The 17,582-nt window shown below is 37.8% G+C and overlaps 1 long non-coding RNA gene across 1 annotated transcript; it reads right to left on the reverse strand.

The window, feature by feature from the left end:
- Window positions 1-615: 615 nt before the first annotated feature.
- On the reverse strand, window positions 616-16,552 carry LOC117284354. The gene is made up of 3 exons (XR_004515423.1): window positions 16,189-16,552; window positions 3,161-3,256; window positions 616-1,301 (listed from the first exon to the last, which is right to left on the reverse strand). It is a non-coding gene; the product is annotated as an uncharacterized LOC117284354 (long non-coding RNA).
- Between the last annotated feature and the right edge of the window lie 1,030 nt (window positions 16,553-17,582).

Below are 17,582 nucleotides of genomic sequence, written 5' to 3' on the forward strand. Positions count from 1 at the left end.
GCTCAGTCGTGGAATACAAGATCCAGAGTTCAATCCCTGGTACCAAAAAAAATTTTTTTTAATATCAAGCAGATATACGTTCCATCGTGTCTAATTTAAAGAAAACTTGTAGAAATGGAGATCGTGCGTGAACTACCTTCCACCTCCTTTTGAGGTGACTGAAATGCTAAACTGAAACACACACATGATCTAAGGTGGTTACGGTATGGCACTAAAATTAAACCTTAATATCTATAGCATAGGCTCTAAGCTGGGAATTGGCCCTAGGTCATTGCCTCTGGCCAGTTTCCTGCTTCTGTCTGACCTTTTAGCTCTTTCTTGCACACTGGAGGTCTCTGGGGGTTCTGGCTTCTTTGGTATGACTATTTATATCTATTTCCTAGGCAACTGAAAAGGCAGTCACATAAATTGGAGAATGCCAGCTTTCTTACCTATTATTGGCCCCATGTAAGTTTGTTACGTTTAGCTAATTAAAACTCGGGACACACAGACATTTTAAATAAACAACAGATAAATTTGTAGTATATATTCCATGTACTCTATGACTCATACTTATACTCAAAAGTGTTTATCTAGCTTTAATTCAAATGTAATTAAACATTTTAAAGTTTTATCTTGGAAAGCTAGCATCACTGGACCCCACACATCCAGAAGATCCCTGTCATGTGGCCTTCTTGGCATCTACCTGCACCTCTTCTGTTTCCTCGGAGACTAGAGCAGTCTTTTGGCCTTATCTAATGTCAAATCCTGTGCTTCAGCACTTTCTGCCTCCTCCCTAGTCCCCTTTACAAGAAAACAGAAATGACTAACAGATTTTGAGTTTATTAAGATCCTGTGTTTATTGAACAATCATGTACCTTCCCCAATTCACATTACCAGTTCTTCCCATTTACTCAAGTTGGCCTTTCATAATTTTCCTTCCAAGAACATGTAGAGAAGTCACAGTTACTGCATTTTTACAACACAGCTACTACTGTCTGACTTTTTCATCATTATATTCATAGTACAGATTATGGTGAATAGCACCCAATGGAGTTTAATGAATATTTATTGAATGATTGGACAAGTTGAAGAATAAAGTCCCTACAGGCTGTTTGCTGAGACCATTGGAGCTGAGATTTCTATTTTATTCCAGAAGAAGGGACTGGAGCCAATTACATTAACACTTAGGAAAGTCGCTTTCAGTCCTCAGAAGTCTGTCTGTTTGCCTGCTGAGACAAGAGCTTCCTGTTCCTGGCGATTCAGGAGGAGGATGAATTTCTACCTGGTATGGAGCTGCTGCCACAGACTGAATTCTTGGACTAGAGACAGTGAGAATGAATTGTTAGTCTAGTGAAATTAAAATTCAGGAAAGCCAATACACTGTGCACACACACACACACAGACACACACACACGCACAAACGCATGCACAAACAGACTTTTTTTTTCAGTTTAAACATTGCACATGTCACTGAATCCTGCTCTTCTGGGGCCAAGACTATATAACATTCATTGCATGAACATATTTGTCACACGCCAACTACCTTTGGTCTCAGACTTTGTAGAGTATGAAGTCATGAAAGTGCATCCCATCAATGCAAAGAGCCCTTAACTTTTCAGTTTATCTTTGATTTATGTATTTGTATGCAGTGAGGCTTTCCTCAGCCTTTTTCAAAAGGAATATGGTGTAACAATTGAACATGTGTGGTAACTGACTATGGGCTTATCGGGGAAATGTTATAAGTGTTATGCAAAGCACAGTTACTAATGGAACCTCCAAGGTAGTCTTTCAATATAAAAGAAAATTACAGGTGTAGTAAACATGGCCATTCCTTTCCATAACACTGGAATTTTATATAGCTTACAATTCTTTTAACGCTGCAATGCATGAGGGAGAGGGCAATATATCTGTGGTGGCGTTATTGTGCCTATTGTAGCGTGGCATGAGGTGCATGTGGGGTGGGGAGTGGGTGGGAGTAGAGGTATAAGGGGGTGGGAGCAAAAGGTGTGGCATCCTTGGGGCTAGCATGGGGAACCTGTGGTGGCTCAGCATGACATATTGTCAGCTGCAAAGTCTGAGTAGGGGCAGTGTGTCAGTGTGTGCACATGCATGAGACTGTGCAGGGGTAAGAACATATGTACAGGTGTAGTATATGTATGTATGGAAATAAAGAGCAAAACAGAAGAGAGAAATAGGAAGTAGGGAGAAGTTCATATACTTCCCCAAGTTACATATTTTGTTGTTTTAAAATATTTCAATATATATACAAGTTTATTTCATTTATCCCAATCGTTTATTGGAAAGAAAGTCTGTGTTGTTAGGTTTCATTTTTCTAAGACTCTTTTTGGTGTACAGCTTGTGCTGAGTAACTACTTTGAAGATGACTGTACACAGTGTAGTAATTATTGTTATTCTCTTATTTGGTTGTGAAATTTGTTTTATATTTTTATAAAATAAAATATGTAGATTTACAAAAGAAAAACAAAAAAACGGTTAGCGGAAGCTAAGTGTGGGGTGTGCATAGGACGATGGGGCTAAGTGTGTGTGTGCGGTGAGCATTTATTATGATAGAGGTAGGTATGGTATGGGAATCTGTGTAATAGACGATAAATATATGTGTGCATGTGCAGAGTGTGAGCATGCTTGTTTTTGTACATAAAAATATGTGAAATAAAACCTTGGTGGCAACTAAGTGTAAGGTATGAATAATGTGGTTGGGACAAAGTGTAATTATATGGCACAGGGTATTTGGGAGGGTGAAGTTTGGAGGTAACATGTCTAGAGGTGTCTAGAGGTGTCTAGAGGTATCTAGAGTTGTGTACAGAGTAAGCAAATTATAGATGTGTGTGTATGAGAAAGAGGGGCCAACAAGGAAGGGAGGAAGGGGAGGAGGCAGCTTTGGGACATATATTTACAGATAGGACACATTTTTGAAAATTATTTGCATGTGGAGAGATTATATATTTATATTGGGAGGTGTGAGAGGACATGTGTGTGTGCACTAATTTACAAGTGTGTTAGGGCCGAGTATAAGTGTGGTGGAAGGAATTCTTTTATTGGTGGGTTATGACAAATGCATTTGTTTGGTAAATATGAGTGTGGTAGGAGCCCTGTGGTGACCATGAGACCTTACAAGAAGGAAGAGCAAGTCACCATTGTGCATTTCTTTCTGTCTTACCTGCTTATCCTGTTTCCATTGTCTTCAGGGACCAAGAGGTTGTACTAATTATTAATAAAAGAGGATTTTAGCCTCCTCCCTTTGGATTAGTCATGTCTAGAAGACAAATGAACAGTGTGATTACAACACTGTGCTTCCTCAGTTCTTCTCTAGGTAGAAGAGCCCAGAGGAAAATGTGTTCCCATCCCTAGAGCTTTGTGCCATTGTCCTCTCAGCATTGCTGACTTGAGCCACATGACACACAAGCCTCCCTGTTTATGTACAGTATTAATATTTCATTCATCTCTGCCCTGGAAGTGCATGACCCATTGAATGTTGGATCTGGAAGGATCTTCAGGAATGCTCTAGTGAGTGGTTCTCATTCAGGAAAATGGGGAATGATAGTAAATATTAGAGGACCTGAGAGAGGGGATGAAAGGGTAGGTCAGTTTCCAGGGAATTTCTTGAAATTCTCCTTAAATAACTTGGATGTCATTCTTTCTTCCTGTAATTGAGAAACTGATCTGGTTCAGCTCCCTCTTATATTAGTAAAGCAGAGCCCAAGACTCAAGAACTATAAATATCCTGATCAGGGTAGAAGAGCATCAAGATTACCATGAATTTTGCCAACTTGTGGTTCTCTGAGCTAGCCACTTAAGACAATAACCTTTTTGTTATTGTCACTTTTTGTTAGCTTTGTTCAACTGATGATGTGATAGCATCTGAACTACATAGGAATTCTTTATGAGGTTAATTAGACAAATAACAATTATATATTAATATAGAACATAGGAGAAATCATAAATATACTACTTGTGTTTGCAAAAAAGCTGAAAGATAAGCAATCATGACCTTTTTCAAGACACCTTGAAATACATATTTGAAATGGATAAAAACATCAGATGATGTAGAGAAAACATTTTTATGTGTCAGGTGAGTCTTAGGAAGAGTCTCTGGTCTTCCTAAATTACAAAGCTGAATGTTTAAGCAGAAATAGATTAGGAGAGGACTTCTCACCACCCTGCCCATACAGTGCCCCCTGTACAGTGTCCAAGCAAACAGACCCATATTGCTGCATGGTGTGATGATTTACCAACTCCAAAATGGCTCTACATTTTGGTTCCTCTTGGCACAGGGCAGCAGAGGTGCATTATAACCAACTGACATGAAATTACTTACTCAAAAACACAGAGGAATTTTTTCTTTGACTCCATTTAAAAATTTTTTTCCATCCAATTACTTTTCTCTTTCCTTCACCAGTTTTTTTTTGGGGGGGGGTAAGGATTTTTAAATTCCTTTTTGTCTTTTTTTTTTAGTTTCTTTTCTCTTTTTCTCTTTCCCATTTTCAATATTTTTTCCTCTGCTTTTTTGTGTTGTTGTTGCTGCTGTTTTGTTTTTTGAGACAGGGTCTTGCTATGTAGTTCAGGCTGGCCTGGAACTCATTACATAGCCCAACTGGCCTTGACCTCACAACAATCCTTCCATCTCAGCCCCCGGAGTGCTAGGATTACAGGCATGTGCCCACTGTGCCCAGCATTTCTCTGTCTTATCTTTCATTTCCTATATTTTTCTCTTTGTTTTTCTTCTTTCTTCTTGGCTTGTTCTTCCTTTTCTATGACTGTTTTCTAATATTATTTTCTCTTACTCCCCAATAGGACCCTCTATCTTCCTTTCTTTATGACTTCTCATATCCCAGTGATTAATTTTTCAAAGTTTACTGTCTTCATTCTCTGATTCCCTACCCTCTCTCTTACTACTGGTGTAAGTATCAAATTTTATGAACCTCTAGATAGCTAGTCAGTTATAAGCTATTACGTTTGAATATTGTCTCTGACTGTATTATTGCTGCTAATTTTAATACTATAGGTACTAACTGGTTTTCTTGGGATGCCAATATCTTGGAATCATTAACAATACTGCAGCTCATACCTGGAGAAATGGTTACTGGACCAAATATGCTGCAAATTTTCCTCCCAGTAAACAGTGGTGGTTGGACACTGGGACGGAGGCAAAGGGCAACACTTAGCTATGCCCAGAGGCCACCACTGAAAAGTAGATTAACTAAAGAGCTCTCCAAACCAGCAACAATGCTTGTCACTGTATTCAATCCACACACCTCAACATAAAAAGCAAGCAAACAAACAAACAAACATGAGAAGAAAAGGCAACAAAAGACCTCCAAAACTTCCAACTCTCCCAAACCTGATGCATGAGGCATTGAAGAGGAGGAATCAAAAGCTACACAGCCAAATTATTTGAAAAGATAGATAAAATAACAAAACAGATCAATAAGGTGCTTAGAAAGCTCACAGAAGATATAAGTAAACAGATAATGGGCCAACTAAATAAAATGATCAGTAAGTCTTCAGATGACACTAATAAAAAGTGAGTAGAGGGCTGGGGATTTAGCTCAGGGGTTCGGTGGCCTGCCTTGCAAGCGCAAGGACCGGAGTTCAATCCCCGGTACAAAAAAAAAAAGTGAGTAGAGGGCTGGGGATTTAGCTCAGGGGTTCGGTGGCCTGCCTTGCAAGCGCAAGGACCGGAGTTCAATCCCCGGTACAAAAAAAAAAAGTGAGTAGAGCTAGGAAAAATGATGAAAGGCAGAAATAACCAGCATGAAAAAAGAATTAGAATCCATAAAAAGATTTCAAATAGAAATTCAAGAGATTAAAAATTCTATTGAATATATGGACAGCAGAAATGACCAACATGAGGATGGAGGGTCAGAACCAGAAGACAGGGCTGTTATCAGTGAGCAGTTAATGAAAAAAACCTTAATGACAATAAGAAAACATGAAAAATGGATCCAACAACTTCTAGATGATGCAAAGACTAATCTAAGATTATTTGGAATTAGTGAAAAATCTAAAGACAGCACAAATGGGGCAAAAAAAAAAAAACTCTTTACCAAAATAATAACAGAAAACTTTTGAAATAAGGAAAAATAATTTAATAGACAGACAATTGAAGCATACAGAACACCAAATAGACTAAGACACATCATAGTCAAAATTCCAGAAATCCAATATAAGGACAGAAACTTAAAAGTGGTTAGAGACAAGTAACAAATCACTTATAAAGATTAAAACCATTAGAATTATAGCATACTTCAACTGAAACCTTAAAGGTCAGGAGAGCCTGGAGAAAAGAGTTTCAAGCCCTAAGAGAAAGCAATATCCAATCCAGGATGACATCCTGCAAAACTACCTTTCAAAATTAATGGAGAAATGGGCTGGAGATTTAGCTCAATGGTTCTCTTGCCTGCCTCACAAGTGCAAGGTCCCAAGTTTGATCCCTGGTACCAAAAAATAAATAAATAAATAAATAAATAAATAAATAAATAAATAATATATTTCAATGAAAAAGAGCACTTAAAGAAATTCATGACCACCACACCAGAACTTCAAAACATTCTCAAGGAAATCCTAGAAGGAGACAATGAAGCTAACAGTGACAAAAGGTCTAATAGAATGAATACAGCAAGTAGGGTGTGACCAGTTAAGCAGAAGGGAAAAATAGGGAATCAGCAACAAGAAAATAATGTAAAAACAAGAATAAGTATTTTTCAGTAATAACACTCAATATGTATGGTCTCAATTTCTTAATCAAAAGACACAGATTATCAGAATGGGTCAAGAAACAAATTCCAATGATATAATTTATGCAAGAAACATATTTAACATAAAAGAAACCCATAGACTGAAAATCAAAGAGTAGAAAACAATATCCCACATAGCAGGAACTCCCCCAAAAGTCATTGTCCCTATCCTATATTCAGACAAAGTGGACTGAAGTAAAAAGGTCACTGTGGATTGGTATTCTCTTCCAATGGGAAGAGAAATAATTATTAACACATATGTATCAAAGAGCAAGACACCCAACTTCATAAGAAGACAAGTACTGCTGGACATAAAAGATAAGATAAACATCAACACAACTCAAGAGAACACTGGTATAAAAAGATCAACTACATAAAAAAATCCACAAAAAAATCAGAGTTGAACAAAACCTTTGAACAAATAGATTTAGTAGATATTTACAGTGTTCCACCCAATATCAACAGAATACACATTCTTCTCAGCATAACATGGAACTTTCTCCAAGAGAAGCCATATACTGATCAATAAACCAAGCGTATATAAATGCGAAAGAATTGAAATCATCCTATGCATATTATCAGATCATAGCACAATGAAATAGAAATCAATGGCAAAAGATAACACCGAAATTATGCAAATTTGTTGAAATTAAACAGTACACTATTAAACAATGGGCTACAGGAGAAAGCAAAGAAAAGATAAAATAGTTTCTAGAACTAGATGATGTCAATACGCAATATCAGAGATTATGGGACACAATAAAGCAGTCTTTAGATAGAAGTTTATAGTTGTGAAATCCCATATCACAAAAACAGAGCAATCCCAAATAAATAACCTAAAAAGGGACCTCAAGGTTCTAGAGAAACAAGAACAGTTCAACCCAATGCTAGTATAAAGAAGGAAATTATAAGCCAGGCATGGTGGTGCACACCTGTAATCCCAGCACTCAGGAAACTGAGGCAGGAGGATCGCTGAGAGTACAAGACCAGCTTGGGCTACATAGTGAGTTCCAGGTCAGTCTCAACTACCTAGTGAAACCCTGTCTCAAACAAACAAATGACAACCACAATAATAATAATAAAGTATTTTTTAAAAGGAAGGAAGTTATAAAGATTGGAGCAGAAATCAATGAAATTAAAACCAAACAAAGGATAAATAAATCAGAGTTGGTTCTTGGAAAGAAGAAATAAAATAGGCAAATCCTTGACTAGCATAACGAAGAAAAAGGAGAGAAAAGACTCAAATCAATGGAATTACAAATAACAATGGTAAATTACAATAGATATTGCTAGAATAAAAAAATTAACTACTTCACAAACCTCTATGACAATAAAGTGGAGATTTTAGAAGAAATGGATAGATTCCTAGATATATACAAATTACCAAAGATGAACAAAAAGATTTAAAACCCTAAATAGCCCAATAACAGGCAATGCAATTGAAGCAATAAAAAAATACCTATCATCTAAGAAAAGCACAGATCTGGATCAATTCAGATTCAATGTTGAATTCTATAAAAACTTTAAGGAAGATGTATCACCAATAATCCTCAAGCTCTTTAATGAAATTGAAAGGGAAGAAGTAGCCGGGCATGGTGGTGCACACCTGTAATCCCAGCACTCAGGAGGCTGAGGCAGGAGGATCACTGTGAATTCAAGACCAGCTTGGGCTACATAGTGAGTTCCAGGTCAGTCTCAACTACATAGTGAGACCCTGTCTCAAAAACCTAAAAGAAAAACAAACAAATGAAAGGGAAGAAGTACTCTCAAAGTCTTTCCTGTAAGCTAGCATTACCCTGATGGAAAAGCATAAGGAACCTCCCAAAAAAGACAACTATAGACCAACTATAGGTTTAAAGAATGTATATGCAAAAACACCATACTGGCAAACAGAATGCAACAAATCATTAAAAAGATCACACATCATGAACAAGTAGGCTTCATTCCAGGAATGCAAGGATGGTTCAACACCCACACAAATCAATAGATGTAATACATCGCATAAACAGAAGCAAGGACAAAATCAAATGGTAATCTCAACTGATACAGAAAAAGCCTTGGCAAATCCAACATCCTTCAATGACAAAAACACTGAAGAAAATAGGAATAGAAGGGCTTTATTTTAGACTGATAAAAGCCACTCATGACAAACCTACTGCCAACATCACATTAAATGGGGAAAAACTGAAAGCTTCCCCTAAAATCAATAACAAGATAAGTACGTCCATGATCATCTTCAATCTTGTTCAACATAGTACTTGAAACATTAACAAAAACAAATAGCAAGAAAAAGAAACAAGAGGGATATGCTTAGAAAAAGACATTAAATTATCATTTGCAGACAACATAATCCTCTACTTAGAAGACTCCAAAAATAAATAAGGACCAAAAGATATAATAAATAATGTGAAATAGGAAGAAAAGGGACAAAGAGGAAGGGGAGACAGGAGGGAAAGGAAAGAAGGGAATGGAATTAATATGAGAAAATTAAAAATAATGGAAACAAAGTCTTTGTAGATTGGGGGGGAGGGCAGCGATTGGGGAAAAAAGTAAGAACCAAGATTGCTTATGTAAAGGTACAAATTTCCAACAAGGAATGTCATTATATTGTATACATTAAACATACCAATAAAATCAATTAAAAAAGAAGACCCTAAAATGCCATCTCAAGATTCCTATTATTAATAACCAAATTCAGCAATGTAGCTGGATATAAAATCAATACACAAAAACAACAGTGTTCTTATACACAAATAATGAACTCAGTAAGAAAGAAATTAGAAAAAAAAAAACATTCAAAATAACATCCAGAAAAATTAATTTAATCTAGCCAAAAAAGTAAAAGCCATCCACAGTGAAAGTTACAGTGCTCTAAAAAAGGAGATCAAAGAGAACATCAAAAATGGCAAGATAGGGGCCGGTGATTTAGCTCAATGAAACACATTCCTTGAAAACACAAGTCCTGAGTTCAAACCCCAGTACCAAAAAAAAAAAGCAAGATATCCCTGTTCCTGGAAAAGTAGAACCAATATAGTCAAAATGGCCATACTTTCAAAACTCTTAAAAAGATTTAATGCAGGACCAATGAAAATACCTATAGCATTCCTCACAGAACTAGAGAAAACTATCTTAAAAATCATATGGACCCAAAAGAGATCTAAAATACCAAAAACAATCCTGAGTAATAAGAGCAAAGCAGGAAAAATCACAATTCTGGATTTGAAGTTATATTACAAAGCTATAATGATAAAAACAGCATGGTACTGACACAAAAACCATCATGTGGATCAGCGGAACAGAACAGAGGATGGAGAGATAATCCCAGATACATTCAGCTATATTTTGTCTTTTACAAAGGGGCCAAAAACATACACTGGGGGAAAGATAGCCTCTTTAATAAAGGGAGCTGGGAAAACTGGCTAGCCACAAAAGGAAGACTAAATCTAAACCCATATCTCTTACCATGTATTAAACTAAAATCAAAATGGATCAAAGAACTAAATATTAAAATATAAATACTTAACCTGCTGGAATAGAAAGTGAATAAAACTCTTGAAGTCATAGGTGTAAGCAAAGTTTTTCTGAACAGAACCCCAGTTGCACAGGAAATATACCAAGACTCAGCAAATGGGAACTATTTAAATTAAAAAGCTTCTGCACAGCAAAGAATGTAATCAACAGGGTGAGAAGAAAATGTAGAGAATGGGAAAAATTTTGTGAGCTATTCTCAGACAGAGGAAAAATACTTACAGTATATAAAGAACTCCAAAGACTCACACTCCCTAAAGTAAGACCCAATAAAGATGGGCACGTGAAATGAGTAGGAGAATTGCAAATGGCCAACAAGTTCATGAAGAAATTTTCAACATCAGTGGCTACTCGAGAAATACAGATTAAAACAACAGTGAATTTCCTCTTATCCCAGAGAGAATGGCCATCATCAAGAAAGCAAAAGCAGAGGCCATTGAGGCTGTGGGGTGAAGGAATGCTTCTTTGTTGAGGGGAATGTAGACTAGTACAACCACTGTAGAAACTACTGTGGAGATTCCTCAAAAATTGAAACTAGAGATTCAACCGGACCCAGCTATTCCCCTTCTAGGTGTATTCTGGAAAGAGTTAAAGACATCATACTAGTGATACACCAATACTCATGTTTATAGCTAAACATGTTTACAACTCATAGAAGCTAAATATTGGAAATGGCCTATATGTCCATCAACAAGTCAATGCATAAAGAAAATGTGGTATTTGTGCACAGTGGAGCACTACTCTGCCCCAAAAGAAACCGAATCATCTCTAGGAAAATGGATGTACCTTGAAACCATAATGTTAAGTGAAACAAACCAAACACAGAAGCTTAAATATCCCGTTGTCTCTTATATGAGAAACCAAAACTATAAATAAAGAGCAAAATGAAAGACAGATAATAGGAAGTAGTGAGGTAAATCTCAAATGTGAACGGGATCAGAGATCGAGGAAGGGGAAGGAAAGTAGATGAAAAGAGAAATTAAGATGCATTACATACATGTACTAAAATCACAGAATGAAGTAAACATTACGTACTACAAAAAAGTACCAATAAAAATAAATAAAATTTAAAATACAGATAGAAATCAGGCAATAAAATTAACAAGTAAACAGAATTTCTCTCACCCTTTTTTTTAGGAATAGGGAAAATTCACCGAGAGAAACACAACCTCTGTCCAAGAGAGACAGAGGGGACCAGAAAGAGGGCCGCCTGCAGCCTCCCCCTTTTTGTCACTCCAATTCTCTTTTCTTCCTTACATTGGCCTTTAGATCTAGCTGGAAGACTCAGAGATAAGAATTTTCTGAACCTTTTAAATTTATGTGTCATTTCCTTTCTGATTTCTTTGATCCCAAGTTTATTTTTCTTACAGTTCAAAAATAAAACAGTGGAAATGAACACATAACTTAGAACCCAATAGATCTCTGTATAATGGTTGGTCCCATTACTTATTGTGTGACCTCAGGAGAATGGCTTAACTTCTAATTTGCAGCTTCTCAGTCTGCCGAACAGTTCAAGACTGACTACTGTGTAAGTCATAAAAATTAAGTAACATCCATATACTAAATACATGGTCCAGGGTCGGCAATAAGTAATAGGGTTGCCATTTCCTTGTCAAACTGATTTTGTTTTGTTTTGTTACCTTTACCTGCTAGGCTAAGTACCATTTGTCTAGTAGAATCACTAAAGGCAGGAGGAAAAACCCAGATTTCATCTTCTAGGAGAGGCAGTGAAGGCCAACATTGGGGCACACTTTCCTTAGGCATGAAATTTAAGGAAGTATCCAAAAATTTAGTAAGCGAGGCATATAATATTTACTGTTGTCTTTTTAAATGAAGACTAATGCTGTGGTGCGTGAACATGCTCTAAAATTTGTGGCAAGCGTGGCACAACTCTATGAATAAGCTAAGAGCCACTTGATTGTATGCTTTAAAAGGAGGAGTTTGTGGTACACAAATTATAACCCCATAAATACAAAAAAGGATGATCAACAAAATATCAAACATTTTATGAAAGTAAGGAGCTGGTCAGAACCTATTCATACCTAAAGAAGACAGCGGACTTCAGGTCTCAGGACCACACACGCTGCTTAAGGGAAGGGTGAGAGGGAAGAACAGACACAAGGAGGAGCAGCCTATCTCCTGTGTCCTTTCTGCAGCTTTCCTCTTTCTTTCCCAAGCCACAAACACCAATTTCCCCTGAGTGCCTCTTTTAACATCGTCTCTGGTCTCTTCCTTTCCTTTTCCAGTTCACAGTGGAGAATGAGCGAGGGGAGAGAGAAGCGGGTTGGTAGCTAAGCTTCATCAGGGTGAAAAAACAAAACAAAACAAGACCACCTTGTTTGCTTCAGGTCTACCGGTCACCCAGCAAACATTTGTAATAAGGTGAAGAGAAGATTAAAGGAACATCTGCCACCTAAATTCCTAAAGGAGGACACTTAAGGAAGGAAAATAGTTCCCAACTTTTTGAGGTAGAAGACAGTACCTGAGACTGTATACACATATATATCAGCGGAGGGCCAGGATTTGAGGACCAATATTTCAATCTTATATTTAAAAACATAAGAGAACAAATCGTTTCATTTGGAGAAGATAGTAAAACAGGAGAAAACCACTGTGATGGGAAAGGAAAAAACAGGGGCCTAGGGAAAAATATGAGACTGGGTTCTGCATGGATAGAACAGCCAAAGAGTGGGGGTGGCACTTAAAACAGGAAGATCCATATTTAAAGTTGGGCCTTAAATGTTGTTTAATGTGTTGTGGGTGACGTGATCTCCCTCCCATAAGCCCCTACCTCTAAGTAAAGTCTACATGGAGGTTGGTGTGGAAACCAATGGAGGGACAGAACCTGGCTATAGATCACCCTGCTCAGAATGGAAAACGGAACAGACCCTGCAGAAGAGGCTATGAGAAGTGAGCCCCACCTTCACTGCACAGAAACCGGAAAAGCCTCTGGACTCTTGCTGGTCCCCCGCACTGAGGAGAGCTGAGTCAGTTTTATCTAGCGTTCGAACACCAGGGAGGTCACGTCTGAGACCCAGGTTAAAATGAGCTATAAATCCTGTTTTGAAGGTCCTGGTGAGCTCCCCAGAGAGAAAAGTGAGAGAAAATCCTCCTGCCAGTATATACTGTTTGTATTTAAAAGAGCAGTTGGGAGAGAAAGAATAGACTGGACGGTGCTAACTGTTATTTCAACAGATTCCACCTAAATACTTGGAGGTCTAATTCTCTGGGCTCCCTAACTGGTTATTATTAATGTGTCACACTCAAAAATTAGAATCCATATCAACTTCAAGATCTCAACTAGATAGCCAAAATAATATTTTTCTAACAGATGTTCCGGTTTAAGAGCACATAATGCAATGCCGCCTTACATAAGCAATTCTCTTCCTTCCATCAAACTTCACGCTAGAGGAAGTTCCTCATGAGAATGATCTTCTTTTAGTTCTTTTGAGACAGGGTCTCAATATGTAGTTTTGAGACTGACCTGGAACTCACTATGTAGCCCAGGCTGGTCTCAAACTCACAGTGATCCTTCTGCCTCAGCCTCCGGAGTGCTGGGATTATAGGCGTTAGCCACCACACCTGGCTAAGAATGATCCTTTACATGAACTAGGACATTCTTTACAGAATGCCAAGTAACTGTTTCTTGGGTGGTTTATCCTTGTTTATGATCAATAAATCATTTTTATTCCCAGAACTTTCTGACTGTACCCTATATTGCTTTACTTTGTATTCTCAAAAAGACTCACTCCAGCCCAAATCCAAAACTCCAAAAGTGTGTCTCTGGGCATAGGTATTTCTTTTAAGCTCCTAAACTATTCTAATGTTCTATCTCAGTTGAGAATTGCAGGAACTGAGTTGTTTGATGCATGTGTATTTTTTTAAAAATCCTGTCTCTTCCTATCAGCTATTTATTTACTGAAATAGGACTTTAAAGATTGTCTACTCTTAGGCAGTGAATAATTTATTAGGTGACACCGTTTTATCCTCTCTGCATCACTCATCAAAAGCCCAAACTAAGGGAATGAAAATTGAGAAATTAACACATAGCTCTTGAAATGTTCTGGTAATTCAGTTCCTAAAATAACAGTGATAATTGGAATTACTCCATTACCAATCAGTAATTTCACTCATTTATATCACTCAGTATGCTACTAAACATTTTTTATGAGCCTATATTTCTAGGGAGGTGCAAAAATGAACCAGACACAGCCATTAGGAAAAACTGACAAAGCCTTAAGCAAAGATAATATTATGCGATGTGTGTTGATAAAAGAGTGAGCGCAGAGAATTCTGGATGCATACTGAATCTTGGAAGTTGAGAAAGTATGAAAAAAAGTATTGTCTAATCCAAAGTTCAGTGGATGAGAAAGACTTAGACCAAATGAGGAAAAGACATAAAAGAATTGAAACTGCAAAAGCCAGGAGAGGGAAAAAAAAAAAAAGAACAAAAACAAGCAAAGAACACTCAAGAATCACTACTAGTTTAGTATGGTTATAGCCTAATATTGCAGATGGGGGGTGATTAAAGATGAGTCCAAACACAGGCAAAAAACCAGGCTGTCAAGAGCCTCTTGTATCATGTTATGGAGATTGGACTTTATCCAAATGGGATGTCATATAAAGACTTTAAAAGCCACCAAAATGGTTCAAACCATGATGACTGATAATACATGGTAATGTGGAGGTATTGTGATTAGTACAATACTATACCTGTTTAATACTCTATGACCTAATTCCCTTCTAAATTATATACCCTACTGAAGTAAGTGCTGATGTTGATGAAAATAACCATACAAAATATACTCATAACATTGTTTTTTGTACTGGGGATCAAACTCGGGTCCTTGAGCTTGAGAGGCAGGTGCCAGAACCACTGAGCTAAATCCCCAGCTCACTCATAACACTTTTATGCAATACTTAAAAACCTAGAAATGATTCAAATATCCACCAACAGTAAAAAAGGACAAAGGGATATTTATAGAATGAAATATTATATGGCAATAATAAATAATGAGGTTCTTATACATGCTACCCACTGCAAAAGAGAACCTGCTATATATGAATTTTTAATTTTTTTTAGAAGGGGTCTCATTTTGTAGCTCAGTCTAGCCTTAAACTCACTACGTAGCCCAGGCCAGCCTCAAACTCACAATGATCCTCCTGCCTCAGTTTCCCAAGTGCTGAGATTACAGGAATGTACCATCATGCCTAGCTGTATATGAATTTTTAAAGTAGGAAAAAATAATCTATGATAGCAGAAGTCAGAAAATTAGTTATCTTATGGTGGAGTATAACTCAAACGGGGCATAATGGAGTGCTGAAAATGTTCTATTTGCCCTGGTTTTACATAGTTAAAAGCATATCAAGCCATAAGCTTAAGACTCAGGCATTTTCCTATACATAAGTTATTCCTCTATTAAAATAAAAAAGGGAGTGACAGATTTGCATTTTTGAGTAACACTCCTGTTGTAGAATGTTAAGAAGACAAGGAAGCAAGGAGAAAAATTAGCAGGTAAGTCAGTAAGAGACGGCAGTGGCTTGAAACAGGACCACTAGAGAAAAGGTAAGAAAATAGGGACCTGATATTGCCTATATGTTGTGGATGGGGGTGGAGGTATTAAGAGTGATTCAGAAGGTTCTGGGGCTGGGGGTTTAGCTCAGTGGTTCTGCCGCTTGCCTCATAAGCACAGGAACCCGAGTTCGATCCCCAGTACAAAAAAAAAAAGACTCTAGTTTAGGCAATAGGATCGGCGGCAGGGTATTCACTGAAATAGGGAGCCCAGGAAGCACAGCAAGCTTGAAGTCATATTTAGCAAAGGAGAAAATATCTGGGAAGAGGAAAAACTGGATGTAGTCAAGGCAGGCTACCTACTCTCTCCAGCTTGTCTGATGAGATGCTCCTAACCTGAGTTTGAGTCACCTGAATTTTACTGGCACTGGAAGAACAGGCTCGAGCCGGCCAGAGCGGTTCAGGGAAGCATCAAGGAGTCAGTCGTCTCGTGAATAGGAGTCTGTGGTTTGAAGTCAAGGTCTGCGGTGGAAGAAGTGGATTTAAAGCAACGGACTTTCGTTTCCTGAATGTCAGGAAATGCAAAGCAAGGGGACAGTACACCAAAGGAAATAATCACACTGGCCGTGGCTGGTTCTGCGATGAGGAGCGCGGCTCTGAAGCCTTTGAAAAATGCTTTCTGTAGTCTTGTGGTTGGAGGAGTTCTGAGATAGGACAAGGGCTCCAGAGCCAAACAGACAGAGGTTCGAGTCCTGTCTCCACTAACATTATGACAGAGGGCGAGGCAACCCAACTTGCGTGGCCTTGGATTTTTCATGTATGAAATGTCAAAAAGAAGACTCGCTTTTCCAGGAGTGATGCTGAAATACATTCCCCTATGTGGGAAAGTTAATCCATTGTAGTTATTCAATATACAGGGTGCACCAAGAAAATGTATGCACCGTTCAAGAAAAGAAAAATTTGTACAAATATTTTAATACTAAATTCACTGAGTCATCAGGAGATAAAATCAAGTTGCCTTTGGCCTCTGCAATTGTAAGAGGTGCTCAAAGTGGCAGCCATGAGCTTCCAGACATTTACAAGAACGGCAAAGTGTTGCTTAGATAGCCTCGGTCATAGAGATTGCTGCACATACATTTTCAATTTCTGCTCTAAGGGCTGGAGGTGCAATGGGTTTTCTGCAATATCCGACATCCTCTAGGGTAAGCTAATATGAGGGTAACACCACCTGCTGAAAACAATTATACTGTTTTTCTTTTCCTGAAGTGTGTATATGTTTTTTGGTGGACTCTTGTCTGTGAGCTCCTCTCTCATAATAGATGGACCAGACATGTGTCTCCGTGCTCTTCAGAGTCCTGCAGGGTTAATGGCCTTCTCTAACTACCCTACCAAATACCCTTACATTTTCTAGAAACTGGTATTCAAAATCTTACTCTACAACTTTCCTGCTAAATTGTGTCTAGCTGTCATCTGGTCCATCTAGTGCAGGTTATGGGAAAAAAACTCTTAGTTGCTATAAGAAGTTTCTTTATTCTTGTTGGTTTTATCTCTGAACTCTCATATTTCTCCCACTAAAAATTTATTAAAGATTGTTTTGCAAGAATCAGAGATTGGATAAATGCCCTTATTGCTATAGTTTGAGATCATCCATTTGAAATGTACTGCTTAGGATTAGTTTGGCAGCATTTAACCAAATAGCTTAAAACAACAGTGGTTCTTCCAGTAGGCTTTCCTGGGTTGGCTTGGCAGGGCTCTGTTTGTATAAGAGCTTCAAGCTATTACATGCCTGTCCCCCATTCTAGCAC

This window comes from Fukomys damarensis, unplaced genomic scaffold (genome assembly GCF_012274545.1).
Source record: "Fukomys damarensis isolate Sample0158 unplaced genomic scaffold, DMR_v1.0_HiC HiC_scaffold_36, whole genome shotgun sequence".
Classification (NCBI taxonomy): Eukaryota; Metazoa; Chordata; class Mammalia; order Rodentia; family Bathyergidae; genus Fukomys; species Fukomys damarensis.